Here is a 16,039-nt window from a genome sequence, read left to right on the forward strand (position 1 = left end):
GTAGAATAGTTTTGTATGTAGCAATTTTATCCAAAATATGACGGCGCAATTAACTGCGCAGTCCAGCTCTTTGACTGAATTCGTTCTTTTCTGGCGAAGGATGAACAAATAACTGTGAAATTAGTGTATTTTATACATATTTATTCAGTACCTCCTGTGTATTAGGATATGACTGGACTACTACTACTACTAGACTTACAGAAGATACAAACTTATGGACAGAACATCTCTCCGAGTCTATAATTCACACTGCGGGTGTTCAATATGAGCGCCACTGATGACCCAGCAAATGGCAGTACACGTATGCAGTTGACTGCAGTTGCTGCTGCTGTGTGGGAAGGCGTAGAGACAGCTGCCTGATTTGGGAACTGTTCCAAAGGTTGCCTACCTGCGGGGTGCGAACTGATTCGATGTGACAATAAAGAGCAGCTGGTTTTTCTGCATTTTCTGACACGACTGCCACCCTCCAGTGGTGCGCTATGCAACTACACCTTGATGCGTATTATGTATCAAAATTTGGAAAGACACTATATCCATTGATATGAGTCATTTTTGTACACGTCTGGTAATTCTAGCGAAGTCGTCTTTTGAATCTCCGGAGTTATGACGGCGTGCCGAAAATTAATGTCTCCGAATATTTTATGTTAATATACGTCGGTGCATGAAAAACAGCGTGTTGTAACCCATTTTCGAATTGGAAGAGTACGTCGACACACGAAGCATCCTGCACTTTAGCATGACGTTTCCAGAACACACACGAGCGCTACAACAATCCGACGCCTTGGGCTCACTGTCATCGACCATCCTCCATACAGTCCCGACCTGGCCCATCCAACTTTCATCTGTTTCGAAGCCTTAAAGAACATCTTCGAGGGCTTCACTTTGACAGTGATGAAGCCGTGCAAGTAGAGGTGAGGTTGTGGCTGTGTCAACTAAGTCAAATATTCTAGAGTGACGGTATCAACAAACTGGTCTCTATATGGGAGAAATGTGTTCGTCGCTGTTGAGAAATAAATACTTAAACATGAAGAATAAAGGTGGAGTACGTTAATAACGTTAAATTTATGTAACAAGCTTTAAGAGTTTTCAGGTAAAGAATTCGGAGACATTAATTTTCAGCACGCCCTGGTGCTTATGAGTAACTCATGTACTTTGCAGTAACCTTGCAGAGGTTGTCATATGTACAGAGTACTGATTGTCAAGTAGGACAATTGCTGTTCTGTTCAATCATTTACAAACATTTGCGGGCAAGCGATCATTTATTTTTCCGTCCAGGAAATACGGCAGTCTCTGTAATATTTTATATTACCATCAGTATATTTACGAGGGCTATCTTTTCTTCAACGTCCGATCGGTCGCAAAATTAAAATCACACTGAAAATCTAATGATTTTGTAGTAGTGTCTTCAGTACACCATGGCGTCACATCGCACTTTTCATTTCTGGGTACACAGTGACCAAGTAAAGATTTCTAGAACAATAGTCTCTCCTGTCAAATGTGAGGTGCGTGTTGCCATTCGATTTCTTCACATTGAGTGGTTCAGCCTGATTTCCTGCAGCCCACTTAAAGTAACTGTCATGCATGACAACAATGTGCCGCAGTGGTGCAGGAACTTTGGAGCAGTGCGTAAAAACGTTCATAATGCCGGTGAGAAAGAAGGGAGAGTCAACCGATGGTCTTATCTAGTGTACAGATCATGTGATTCGAGAAAATTGTCTAAGAAGGACAGTTCAGAACAAATGAAGAAGAAATGTTGTCGTCAGGCACTACCATTCTTCATGAGAACGCTCGACCGCACACGGCAACTCCAACCAAGACTTTCCTGCAGCGTTTCTGGAGGGAAGTGTTTGATCATCCACCATACAGCCCGGAGTCGGCTCCCTCTGTTTTCATCTCTCTGCTCATATGAACCGCTGTCTATGAGCATAGTATTTTGGAACATACAGCGAGTTTCGAACCAGCGTAGAGAATTGGTGGGAAGCACAGGCGTCTCCTTTTGTGACGAGAGTATAGGAAAGTTGGCACAACGCTACGACACGTGTCTTAGTTGGAGAGACGACTATGTAGAGAAGTAGCTAGAAGGTGTAGTTAAACTTTGCATATAAAAGATTTTTTTATTTTCGCTGTTGTTTCGCGTTTGGCGACTATCGGATCTTGAAAAAAAAACTTTTGTGTTTTGTGAAAGTGTTTAAACCCTAATATCGTGTGGGGCCCCCGCGAGCTCGCAGAAGTGCCGCAACGCGACCTGGAGTGGTCTCGACTAACGTCTGAAGGAGTGATGGAAGCAATTGACACCATGAGATCTGCAGGGCTATCCATAAATTTGAAAGAGTACGAGAGGGTGGAGATCTCTTCTGAACAGCACGTTGCAAGGCATCCCAAATATGGTCAACAATGTTCTTGTCTGGGGAGTTTTGTGGGCAGCAGAAATGTTTAAACTCAGGAGAGTGTTCCTCCAGCCACTCTGCAGCAATTCTGGACGTGTGGGGTGTCGCATTGCCCAGCTGGAAATGCCCTAGTCCGTCGGAATTCACAATGCACATGAGCGGATGGAGGTGGTCTGACAGGATGCTTACGTATGTGTTATCTGTCAGAGTCGTATCCAGACATATCGGGGGTCCCATATCACTCCAGCTGCACTCACCCCACACCATTACAGAATCTCCACCAGCTTGAACAGTCCCCTGCTGACATGCAGGGTCTATAGATTCATGAGGTTGCCTCCCTACCTGTACACGACCATCCACTCGCTACAACGTGAAACGAGAGTCGTACGACCAGGTAACTTGTTTCCAGTCATCAACAGAATAATATCGGTGTTGACGGGCCCAGGCGAGGCGTCAAGCAATGTGTCGTGCAGTTTTCAAGGGTACACGACTGGGCCTTTGACTCTGAAAGCCCATATCCTTGATGTTTCGCTGAATGGTTCGAAAGGTTACACTTGTTGGTGGCCCAACAATTTAATCTGCAGCAAATTTCGTATCAGCGCACACTCCGCTGCAGAGTGAAAATCTCATTCTGGAAACATCCCCCAGGCTGTGGCTGTGGTGTCACCGCCAGACACCACACTTGCTAGGTGGTAGCTTAAATCGGCCGCGGTCCATTTAGTACATGTCGGACCCGCGTGTCGCCACTGTGTGATCGCAGACCGAGCGCCACCACAAGGCAGGTCTCGAGATACGGAATAGCACTCGCCCCAGTTGTACGACGACTTTGCTAGCGACTACACTCACGAAGCCTTTCTCTCATTTGCCGAGAGACAGTTAGAATAGCCTTCAGCTAAGTCCATGGCTACGACCTAGCAAGGCGCCATTAACCGTATCTGAAGATAGTCTCATTTGTACTATCAAGAGCGATGTACCACAAGGATAGAATAAAGTTGAGTATTCGAGGAGCTGCATACTTTTCTTATTAGCATTCAATACTTATCCTGTTCCAGAATTCACGCCCGTCTGCGTTAGATAGCTTCCTTTTCGGCCTCCTCTATCTACAAGGTGTTGGCACATTTACCAGCACATCAGTGGCTAAGCCATGTCTTCGCAATAACCGAGCGAGGTGGCGCAGTGGTTAGCACACTGGACTCGCATTCGGGAGGACGACGGTTCAATCCCGTCTCCTGCCATCCTGATTTAGGTTTTCCGTGATTTCCCTAAATCGTTTCAGGCAAATGCCAGGATGGTTCCTTTGAAAGGGCACGGCCGATTTCCTTCCCAATCCTTCCCTAACCCGAGCTTGCGCTCCGTCTCTAATGACCTCGTTGTCGACGGGACGTTAAACACTAACCACCACCATCTTCGCAATATCCTTTCTTTCAGGAGTGCTAGTTCTGCAAGGTTCGCGGGGGAGCTTCTGTAAAGTTTGGAAGATAGGAGACGAGGTACTGGCAGAAGTAAAGCTGTGAGGACGAGGCGTGAGTCGTGCTTGGGTAGCTCAGTTGGTAGAGCACTTTGTCGCGAAAGGGAAAGGTCCCGACTTTGAGTCTCGGTCCGGCACACAGTTTTAATCTGCCAGGAAGTTTCTTAATCTGCAGCAGTTTGCGGAAGGGTTGCAGTTCTGTCACTCTGAACGATTCTTTTCGGTCGTCGTTGGTCCCGTTCTTGCAGGATCTTTATCCGGCGGCAGCAATGTCGGAGATTTGAAGCTTTACCGGATTCCTGATATTGACGGCACACTAGTGAAATGGTCTTAGGGAAGATCCCCGGTTCATCGCTACCTCGGTGATGCTGTGTCCCATCGCTCGTGCGCCGACTATAGCACGACGCTCAAACTAAATCTTGCTAACCTCCCATGGCAGCAGCAATAACCGATCTAACAACTGCGCCAGACATTTGTTATAAATTAAACCGAAAAACCACTGATGAAACGGTCGTATGGCATTGTTGGCCGGGAGGCCCCATGCGGGGAAGTTCGGCCGCCGTACCGCAAGTCCTTTAACGCCACTTCGGCGACTTGCAAGTCAATGATGATGAAATGATGATGAAAGAGACACAACATCCAGTCATCACGAGGCAGAAAAAATCCCTGACCCCGCCGGGAATCGAACCCGGGGCCCCGTGCGTGGGAAGCGAGAACGCTACCGCAAGACCACGAGCTGCTGACAACCCACTGATGATGGCACAGTGGTGCCGAAACATGTTTGGGTACTGTGAAAAACGGTGTTTTGCATAACTGGCGGACCTCACATCCATAAATTTTAACTGCAAACACGGTCAATACAAGGACATGGAAATCAAAAAGATGGATACTTGTTATCTTATTTAGGCGTTGCCGAGTGCAGTGACGTGTTCTGCCTGTTAACATATCTCTGTATTTGAACAATCATACCTATACCACTTTCTTTGGCGCTTCAATGTACGTTGAATGTGACGAGGCGTGTGTGACGAGCACATAAGGAAGACAATAACAATTCTCCGGCGTGCGTAGCAAGAGCCGTAGAAAGCGGCGGGACAGCTGGTGACTGCAGGGATTAGCAGGGGCGACCCACGGCCTGCACCCGTGGCTTCTGCGGGGCGGATCGCCGAGTTGGTGCGTGGGCGCCGTGCTGGGAGCGGCCGCTTGGCCCGGTGACCCGCGAACAGGCGAAGAGCCACTGTGCGCGCCGGGGTCACGCCTCCAGCGGCAGCGGCTTTCTCCGCGGCTGCGGCTGCGGTGTCATCCCGGAATGCCACGACCCCGGGCCGCCGCCTCCGCCAACCTCCAGGTCAGCCAGTGCGCAGCCGCCGTTTTCTCCGCGATTCGCGCCGCTACTTACACACACGTTCCCACTGGTTACGTTCTCCTCACAGGCTCCACGTCTTCTAACCCACCTAGAGAGTCTGTGAAGCCACTGGCAGTTACGAACTGCAAACTTTCGACAGTCCTTCTGGTTAAATTTTCGTTCCTTTCCCTCTAATTATGTTTTGGCAAATGCCGGGATGGTTCGTCTCAATACGCAAGGCCACTTTCGTTCCACATTCCTGTCTACGTGGGCGTGTACAGTATCTGATGAAAAGTATCTGGATACTCGCGTGTAATGGAGAACTGACCGCTAGATGTCATGAGAGGGGGCCCGCCAGTATCAACGCAGGCCGCGAGAATTCTACATCTACATTTATACTACGCAAGCCACCCAACGGTGTGTGGCGGAGGGCACTTTACGTGCCACTGTAATTACCTCCCATTCCTGTTAGAGTCGCGCACGGTTCGCGGGAAGAGCGACCGCCGGAAAGCCTCCTTGCGCGCTCGAATCTCTCTAATTTTACATTCGTGATCTCCTTGGGAGGTATAAGTAGGGGGAAGCAATATATTCGAGCCGGCCGGAGTGGCCGAGCGGTTCTAGGCCTACAGTCTGGAACCGCGCGACCGCTACGGTCGCAGGTTCGAATCCTGCCTCGGGCATGGATGTGTGTGATGTCCTTAGACTAGTTAGGTTTAAGTAGTTCTAAGTTCTAGGGGACTGATGACCTCAGAACTTAAGTCCCATAGTGCTCAGAGCCATTTGAACCAATATATGTGATACCTCATCCAGAAACGCACCCTCTCGAAACCTGGACAGTAACCTACACCGCGATGCAGAGCGCCTCTCTTGCTGAGTCTGCCACTTGAGTTTGCTAAACATCTCCGTAACGCTATCACTCTTACCAAATAACCCTGTGACGAATCATGCCGCTCTTCTTTGGATCTGGTACGGATCCCACACTGATGAGCAATACTCAAGTATATGTCGAACGAGTGTTTTGTAAGCCACCTCCTTTGTTGATGGACTACATTTTCTAAGGACTCTCATAATAAATCTCAACCTGACACCCGCCTTACCAACAATTAATTTTATGTGATCATTCCGCTTCAGATCATTCCGTACACATACTCCCAGATATTTTACAGAAGTAACTGCTACCAGTGTTTGTTCCGCTATCATATAATCATACAGTAAAGGATCCTTCTTTCTATGTATTCGCAATACATTACATTTGTCTATGTTAAGGGTCAGTTGCCACTCCCTGCACCAAGTGCCCATTCGCTGCAGATCTTTCTGCATTTCGATGCAATTTCTCTGTATACTACAGAATCATCCGCGAAAAGCCGCATGGAACTTCCGACACTATCTACTAGGTCATTTATATATATTGTGAAAAGCAATGGTCCCATAACACTCCCCTGAGGCACGCCAGAGGTTACTTCTACGTCTGTAGACGTCTCTCCATTGAGAACAACATGCTGTGTTCTGTTTGCTAAAAACTCTTCAATCCAGCCACACAGATGGTCTGTTGCTCCGTAGGCTCTTACTTTATCAGGCGACAGTGCGGAACTGCATCGAACAACATTCTCTTGCCAGGATTGAAACAGTAACAGCAGGATAGCTCAGTGACTTCGAGCGTCGACTGGTCTTTGGATGTCACCTGACAAGCAAATCAATCACAGACATTCCAACCATCTTAAGTCAGCCCAAGTCGACTATTGGTGTTGTGATTGTGAAGTGTAAACGGAAGGAAGAATCACAGCTAAACCAAGATGAAGTTGGCCTCATGTACTGCTGGACAGTGACCATCGAAAACTGCAGACAGGGGTTATAAAAAATCGTATGAAATCAGCGGATGGAATCAGCCGTGAATTCCGAGATGCTGGCACCAGCGTAACTAGCACAGTGACTATGCGTAAGGAGTTAAAAACAATGGGGCACAATGACCTAGCAGGTCCTCAAAAGCCATATATTTCTGTTGTCAGCGCAAAGCGATGCTTGTGATGATGTAAAGCGGGACGCCGCTGGACAGTGTATGACTGGTAACGAGTGACTTGGTGCGATGAATCATGCTATACCCTGTGGCAATCTGAAGGAAAGGTTTGGTTTTGGCGAATGCCTGGAGAACTTTACCTGCCATCGCGAATAGTGCCAACGCTGGAGCACGAAGGAGGCAGTTTTACAGTATGGGAGTATTGTTCGTGCTTAGGATGTGGTCCCCCAATGCGCTGAAGAAGACGCCAATTGTGGAAGGATGTATATACATTTTACAGCACTGTGTGTTTGGCATAGCAGAGGAAGGGTTCGGAGACGATAATTGTTTGCATGGGCCTGACACTGTACCCTGTCACAGAGCAGCATCCATGAGAATGGACAAAACATCAGATGGACTGGCCTGCCCAGAGAATCGATCTGGACCCAGTGGAACATTTTTGCAATGAGTTAGAAAGTCGACTTTGCTCGAGACCACAGCGTCCAATATCACTACCTTCTCTGGTTTCGGTATGGATCCCCTGATCAGATAGCGTACGTTACGTCATCGGCTACTAATCAACATATGCTCACACAGAGTGTAGGATTGGCTCAAGGAATATTTGATTAATAGAACTCAGTATCTGATACTGCACGTAATCTGTTTCACTGGAAGAGTAACTGCAGATCTAATGTTTTCACTTTACATATACGACTTATCACACAGATTCACAGGAATTGCAGAAAGGCTTCGACGAAATTCCCAGTTAAGTATTGAATGGTTCCTTTCAAATGTAGGCGAATGTAGAATGACGCGTAAAACAGAGGAAGAACCCTGTACTGGGTACACGATTAGTGGTGAATATCTTGAGCATCTTACATCGTGTAAGTATCTAGAAGCAACACTGACATGCAATATTAAGGTGTAAGTAGGCTGTTTAGGTTTTCTTATTGGTAACGCCACGTAGCGCTCTGTGTGAGAATCACTGGCTGTGCTGTGTGCAGCCTGTGTCTAGTTTGCATTGTTGTCTGCCATTGTAGTGTTGGGCAGCGGCAGCTGGATGTGAACAGCGCGTAGCGTTGCGCAGTTGGAGGTGAGCCGCCAGCAGTGGTGGATGTGGGGAGAGAGATGGCAGAGTTTTGTAATTTGTCATGAACTGCTATATATATAATGACTATTAAGGTAAATACATTGTTTGTTCTCTATTAATATCTTTCATTTGCTAACTATCCCTATCAGTAGTTAGTGCCTTCCGTAGTTTGAATCTTTTGTTTAGCTGGCAGTAGTGGTGTTCGCTGTATTGTAGTAGTTCGAGTAACCAAGATTTTTGTGAGGTAAGTGATTTGTGAAAGGTACAGGTTAATGTTAGTAAGGGCCATTCTTTTGTAGGGATTTCTGAAAGTCAGATTGCGTTGCGCTAACAAAATATTGTGTGTCAATTTAAGCACAGTCATGTACAAATTGTTCAAAGGGGACGTTTCAAAGGAAACGATCTTGCCAAGTCAGTATCAGGGAAGGTGGAGGAGAGGCTTTGATTTTTCGTCAGGGTTGTGGGAAAATTTAACGTTTCTACGAAGGAAATTGGCATATATGACGTTACTGCGACCAATTCTACAATACCGTTTGACGTTTTAGAGTTATCATCAAGCAGCCATGGTAAATAATATCGAACGAATTCAGTGAAGCGCCGCTAGGCTCGTAATTGGTCGGTATAGCACTGTAGTCCATACGAAACTCTAATAGAAATACTTGAGCAACTTAAATGGGAATCCTTGCAGGAAAGACGACATAGTTTTCATCAAACCCTGTTGAATAAATTTAGAGAAACTCCACTTGACGAAGACTGTAGTTTTTTTTTTTTTTTTTTTTTTTTTTTTTTCCAGTATCGTATATCTTGAGTAGGTATCACGAAAGCAAGGCGACAGCATACAGACTGTTTGCCCTCAGCCACCAGTCGAATGAAGTAGAAAGAAATCGATTAGATTGGTACGGTGTGGCCTCCGCCATGCACTGTACAGTGGTTTGTGGAATGCGCATGTGGATGTAGCTGTATACGAGATGTTAAACTCTAGCGCTTCCTTCCTCTCCACGTTATTGGAACCATTGATTTCATGCAGAAGGAACTATGGTTCATGCCATCAGCAAACCCTCTCCCGTTGACTAAGGTTCTAAACGTTAGCCGCACGTCCCCCGACTACGGCGTTACGCCAACATTGGCACAAATATGAGTCGTCTTCTGTGGTACCCCAGCAGTAGCAATCTCCGGCCAATCTTGTGCTGCAAAGCAAACTTTCCAAAGCAAAGCAAGCAGTGTACTCAACTAGGTGTCTTATTATACACGATCGGTTTACGCTCTATCACATAGCCTACACACTTCCATTGCTCATATTGTATCGTGGAAGTCAAACGCCTAGTCGCCTAATGCCGATTCAGCGTGACTCGGCGTACGTTCCTACAACCTACCACATCAGTATTCGACAGACCTCGAAATTTACGTTATACGTTCTTGGAGTAAAAATTTAATGAATCGGCGAAGTTGCCATGCAAATACATCTCGTGTTTTGCAATACATAGCCGACAAAGATTTTCAGACACCCATGTTGAAAAAATGACTTTACAATAGTACCCGCCTGCAGGGTAGCCACTACGTACAGTCGAAGTAGACTTGAGGATGTTCGACAGTATCGATACTGGGAACGTGTTGGCGATGGGATGTTATTTAGGGTTAAGCTTGGCCTCTACTTTGTAAGTCGAATAAATGTCACATCGTCTTTAGGGACACGTAAAAGATCAACCACCCAGGTGAGACTGGGTGACGAACAGTTTCGCAGTTTGCCATGGTGCTTCTTAAAAGGCCTTAAATACGTATAGAACGCTCCGTTTACCGAATTGTTTACGAAATTTTCCTCTGGAATCACTGAACCGTGAAGGTTACATTAGTTTGGGAAATTCTGATAGGAAAGATTTCTTGAGGCCAGTAGGTGAACTTCATGTGTGGAATAGGGCCAATGAAAATAGGCCCCACAACCATAACGAGAATCGATAGAATTATAATAATAGCAATAACAATAACAGTATAAATGACAACAAACAAGAATATGGAATGAGATCAGTGAGAACCAACAGAGGTAGGAGAGGCCAAAGAGATTATGGAAATAGATGTAGTCACAATTGCAGACCCCAACACCAGACAGAAAATGAGGGTCCGCCAAAGTGAAGAGTTGAGCTGGAGTGGAACATAGGGGTAGGCCCCAACAGCAGCATCAGGAGAACCAACATTATCACTAGACTAATAATTTTAATAATAATATTTAGTACAGTAAGTAGTGAGTAAATTATTGCAATAAAAGTAGGAATAATGAATACCACGCTTGGTACCAAAAGATATAAATCAGTGGAGGAAAAGAGAAAGGGACTCTAAGTTAAAGTGGGTATGAGGTTTACCGGAATTTTGTAGATAAAAGGAGCTGAAGAGGTATTATAAGTTGAGAAGTGTATACAATGTGAATGTAAATAATATCTTGCCATTTTGAGAATGGAAGGAACAAAGTAACAAAACCAATAACAAAGAGGGAATCCCCAAAAAGCAGAAATCTGAGACTTGCAAATTAATAGGGAATGTAACTAATAGTAGCACAGGAAAAGTAGTAGGAGAAGAGGTTATAGAGAATAATTGCCATAAAAATACTAGTGAAAAGGAAGCATATGATCGGTGGGTAAGAAACTAATGTGTACAGGTGTAACTGAGTATAGGGGGGGAAAAGGAGAAGACATGCGAAGTAGAAATGAGAAAATTGAAGAAAGGTGTAATAATTAATTAGAGGAGAATATTGAGGATATTCTCGAAGCCTTTAGTGAGGAGGAGGAATCAGTAGGGAATTCCTATGATCAAAGTGATGATAATAAAACTAGTAGCGGCGAGAGTGATGAGGCGGTAATAGAACAGAGTGTGTAGTGAGCGTGCACACAATAGACAGGAAATGCAAGAGGAGTCTTCCAAGGGGTGTGATTCAAGTGAAGACCAGTACGATAATGATAAAATGGGTAATGAAAGTGTTGGGTCGGAAGGGAAAAAATCAATAACGAAACAATCGTGCTATAGCCCTTTCCACCCTGGCCTACACGATCGAAGAGGAAGATGGATACCCAATAGCTTAAGTTGACCTTTAATAAGTGTACAGTTATATGCTGTGAGTGAATATGTATTAAATAGATACTGGTATTGAAACAGCATGTATTTCTGAATCTCTGTGGAAACAGGTAACTGGTAAATATGAAATTCCAGTAATGTCTGTATCTGGAATTAAGACTGTGAGTGACACAGGAAAATTATGCAATCTTGTGAGGAAACAAGTGACCTGTCTTTTAAAACTGGTAACTGTTCGATGGAAAATGTGGTTTTGGTAGTTACTAAAATGTCAGTAGCGAGCCAGTGTTTGTGTTGGACCTTCCATCAAGCTACGGACCCCCTTGATGATGTCTCCCGCAGTCGGAGACGAAACGTCGGGAATCACCTCAGAATTCATCAACCGACCACGGCATAACAGCCCGGATAATTATAAGGACATGGTTTTGGTAGTTGTTAATTTAAACATAAATATTATTATAGGCTCAGATTAGACAAAGAGAAATTATTTCAACAAGAGGTGCATGAAGTAACTGATATTACTGAATGGCAGAAAGAAGAAAAGTTAGAAGTTATAGAAAGAAGTAAAAGCAACTACAATAACCACATAATGTGTGTACAAGAAACGGATAGTGGAAAGAGTGGTACTAGATGCCACAAAAGTGAATTCAATAACTGAAAGAGGGTGCAACGAACTGGATAGTTTAGATGACATAATACAAAATTTTTATGGAATTAAATATCTGAGCAGCATCGATTTAATAGTGGAGCACTGGTAGATGCACTTGGCTAAAGAATATAGGGAATGGGCAGCTTTTTTATTTGGAACGAAATGGTACCAATATTGTGAAGTGCCATTTCACTTAAACATATCAGTATCCATATTTATACAGGCTTTCGATAATGTATTAGGCAATGAGCTGAGAAGCAAAATTACTGTATACATGAATGATATACTGAGAACGACGAAGAGCTGGGAGGAACACCAATTTGTTAAGATAAGTGTTTCAGGCCTTGCATAAAGCAGGAATGACTTTACAATTAAGGAAATTTTGAATTCGTGAAAAGTGAAATTATGTTTGTAGGATATCTAATTAGTAGTCAGGGACTCACTGAAGACCATGAGAAAATTAGAGCAGTTAAAGAATTCCTGGTCCCCAAATGTAGAAGGCATTTCTAGGATTATGCAGATTCTTTCAAAAATTTGTGTGATATCAGACTTTTAATAGTCCAGCACTGAATTAATTAGAAAAGAAAAGTAAAGCCTTTATTTGGACATAAGAGTGACAGCATTTGAACAGTTGAAACAAAAACTCAGTGAAGACGGTATCTGAACCATCGAGACTCAAGATTTCCATTTTGCTTAGAGACCAACACTGTGCATACGAATAAGGAGTACACTTATTGCAAATAGTTAATCAAGACGGGCATGAAGAAAGAAAATCCGTAGCATTTGCAAGCACAACATTGAACAAGTGTTAAAGGATTTATACCATTTCAGAAAAGGATGCTTCAGTAATAATTTGGACATTTAAAAAATTTTACAACTTTTCGTGGGGACACAAAGTGATAGTGTATACAGACCCTCAGGCACTAACAATTCTTAACAAATGTTAGCTAGTACATACTAGACTGACATGATGTTTGTTATATTTATAGCAAGTTGACATTGAAATGAACTATATGAAAGGTGAACAAAACATTCTACCAGATGCTTTGTCCAGGTTACCCTCAGGAATAAGACCAGAGGATGGAGTATTAGGAGAAGAGGGCTATAAGAGAATCTGTTCTATAAAAGCGGTGAAACACCAAAAAAGAAATCAAACACATTTGTAAAAATTTAAGAGACGATCAAGATGAGGACCAACTTTGGTAATAGTTGAGACAGAACTTAGGCAAAAATGTAATGTCAAGATTCAGAAATATTGCTGTATTTTTAATGGACTATTGTTTAGAAGGAAAGAGGAAACATTTGATATTTGGAGAACATGCTGGCCAGAAGAACATGTAGTAACATTAACTGCTTGTATCCATTTCAGTTATGGACACTGTGGAACAGAGAAGTATTTAGAAGACGTAATCGAGTCAGTGTACTTTAAGAATATGTCTAGGAGAAAACATATGACCTTTGCCAGAAAATCAAAAGTAATCAAAAGAGTAGGGGTCTGATGCCATCTACGCCAACCAAAGAAATGCTAGGAATCGTGGCTTTGGATTTCTATGGTCCACTAGCAAAGACGTCAGAGTGTTTTTGTTATATTCGACTAGCAGTTGATGTATTTTCTAAATTTATAAAGTTATACCTTCTGAGAAATACCACAGGGAAAGCAGTCTTTGACAAGACTGTTAAAGACTATTTTGTAAAAGTAGGTAAATCAGGTGACGTACTATCAGACAGTGGGTCTGAAGTCACTTCCACGAAATGAAAGTGCAATATGCAGGAACAAGGAGTAGAACTAAGGTATATAGCAGCATATCATGCCACTGGCAATCCAACAAAGCTCTATGTGAGGGAAACAGGGAGGCGTTGTGGGACATTTTGTCATGACAGGCATAGCAGTTGGGGAAAATATATATCTGAAGTAGAAAATATTTTGGATAATCTGAGACATGAAAGCACAGGATTTAAAACCAATGAAATAATAATGGGAGAAAAAGAAGCTATCATTATAGAAGAAAATGTTGTATTTCCTTTCAGAAAGGATATAACATTCGCAGAAAAGAAAGACTTAGTAAAAGAGCATAAGGAAAAACAGATGTTGAAGCGTAAGAAAAGACATGATGAGAAAGGAAATTAACTAAAGTAGAGATAGAGGACCTCGTGATGGTCAAATCCCACAAAAAATCTAAGCAAACTACTAAATAATTTCTAAGATTTTTTTATACATACAAAAGTCCCTTTGAGATGGCTGATATACCTCATCCCAATGCGTATTACTTATTTTTTCCTAAATCGAACAAAAAATGTGGAGTACATAACATACCAGACTTAAAACTCTATCTAAAGTGGATGTAGGGATGAAATGGTGAAAAATTAAATGAATGAAATGTACCAAAAGGCAGAGGCAGTCGGTGTTTCGAACACCAGTAAGAACTGTGACAGTTTAAGGTACATTTGGTACTGTGGTAGCGTTTGTAGAAAGAACATGTATTGTAATTATTTTTGAAATAGCAATATTGCAGTAGCTTGTGTAATTAAGGGTTGAAAGTGTGGTTTCAAGTAAACCGACATAACAAATGTAACGTCTTTCAAATGCTTACTGTAAGGGCAGTATGAACATTTTTTAATTATTATGCATATATCAAAGGTATTTCCTTTACTGCTTGCTCAATATACAAATTGAATAAGCAGTAAAAAAAAAAAAGGTTCAAATGGCTCTGAGCACTATGGGACTTAACATCTACGGTCATCAGTCCCCTAGAACTTAGAACTACTTAAACCTAACTAACCTAAGGACATCACACGACACCCAGTCATCACGAGGCAGAGAAAATCCCTGACCCCGCCGGGAATCGAACCCGAGAACCCGGGCGCGGGAAGCGAGAACGCTACCGCACGACCACGAGCTGCGGACAATATGCAGTAAAGGAAATACCTTTGATATACACGGTGTTACAAAAAGTTACGGCCTAACTTTCAGGAAACATTCCTCACACACAAAGAAAGAAAATATGTTATGTGGACATGTGTCCGGAAACGCTTACTTTCCATGATAGAGCTCATTTTATTACTTCTCTTTAAATCACATTAATCATGGAATGGAAACACACAACAACAGAACGTACCAGCGTGACTTCAAACACTTTGTTACAAGAAATGTTCAAAATGCCTGTCCGTTAGCGAGGATACATGCATCCACCCTCCGTCGCATGGAATCCCTGATGCGCTGATGCAGCCCTAGAGAATGGCGTATTGTACCACAGCCGTCCACAATACGAGCACGAAGAGTCTCTACATTTGGTACCGGGGTTGCGTAGACAAGAGCTTTCAAATGCCCCCATAAAGGAAAGGCAAGAGGGTTGAGGTCGGGAGAGCGTGGAGGCCATGGAATTGGTCCGCTTCTACCAATCCATCGGTCACCGAATCTGTTGTTGAGAAGCGTACGAACACTTCGACTGAAATGTGCAGGAGCTCCATCGTGCATGAACCACATGTTGTGTCGTACTTGTAAAGGCACATGTTCTAGCAGCACAGGTAGAGTATCCCGTATGAAATCATGATAACGTGCTCCATTGAGCGTAGGTGGAAGAACATGGGGCCCAATCGAGACATCACCAACAATGCCTGCCCAAACGTTCACAGAAAATCTGTGTTGATGACGTGATTGCACGCGTGAGGATTCTCGTCAGCCCTCTCATGTCGATTGTGAAAAGTTACAATTTGATCACGTTGGAATGAAGCCTCATCCGTAAAGAGAACATTTGCACTGAAATGAGGATTGACACATTGTTGGATGAACCATTTGCAGAAGTGTACCCGTGGAGGCCAGTCAGCTGCTGATAGTACCTGCAGACGCTGTACATGGTACGGAAAGAACTGGTTCAGCCGTAGCGTAGCACTCTCCATACAGTGACGTGGTCAACGTTACCTTGTACAGCAGCAACTTCTCTGACGCTGACATTAGGGTTATCGTCAACTGCACGAAGAATTGCCTCGTCCATTGCAGATGTCCTCCTCGTTCTAGGTATTCCCCAGTTGCGAGTCATAGGCTGGAATGTTCCG

The 16,039-nt window shown here is 43.7% G+C and overlaps 1 non-coding gene across 1 annotated transcript; it reads left to right on the forward strand.

Moving 5' to 3' along the window:
• The first annotated feature begins 3,549 nt into the window (after positions 1-3,549).
• On the forward strand, positions 3,550-3,622 carry Trnaa-cgc. The gene has a single exon. It is a non-coding gene; the product is annotated as a tRNA-Ala (tRNA).
• The last annotated feature ends 12,417 nt before the right edge of the window (positions 3,623-16,039 follow it).

The sequence above is a fragment of the Schistocerca americana genome, chromosome 2, assembly GCF_021461395.2.
Source record: "Schistocerca americana isolate TAMUIC-IGC-003095 chromosome 2, iqSchAmer2.1, whole genome shotgun sequence".
Lineage (NCBI taxonomy): Eukaryota > Metazoa > Arthropoda > Insecta > Orthoptera > Acrididae > Schistocerca > Schistocerca americana.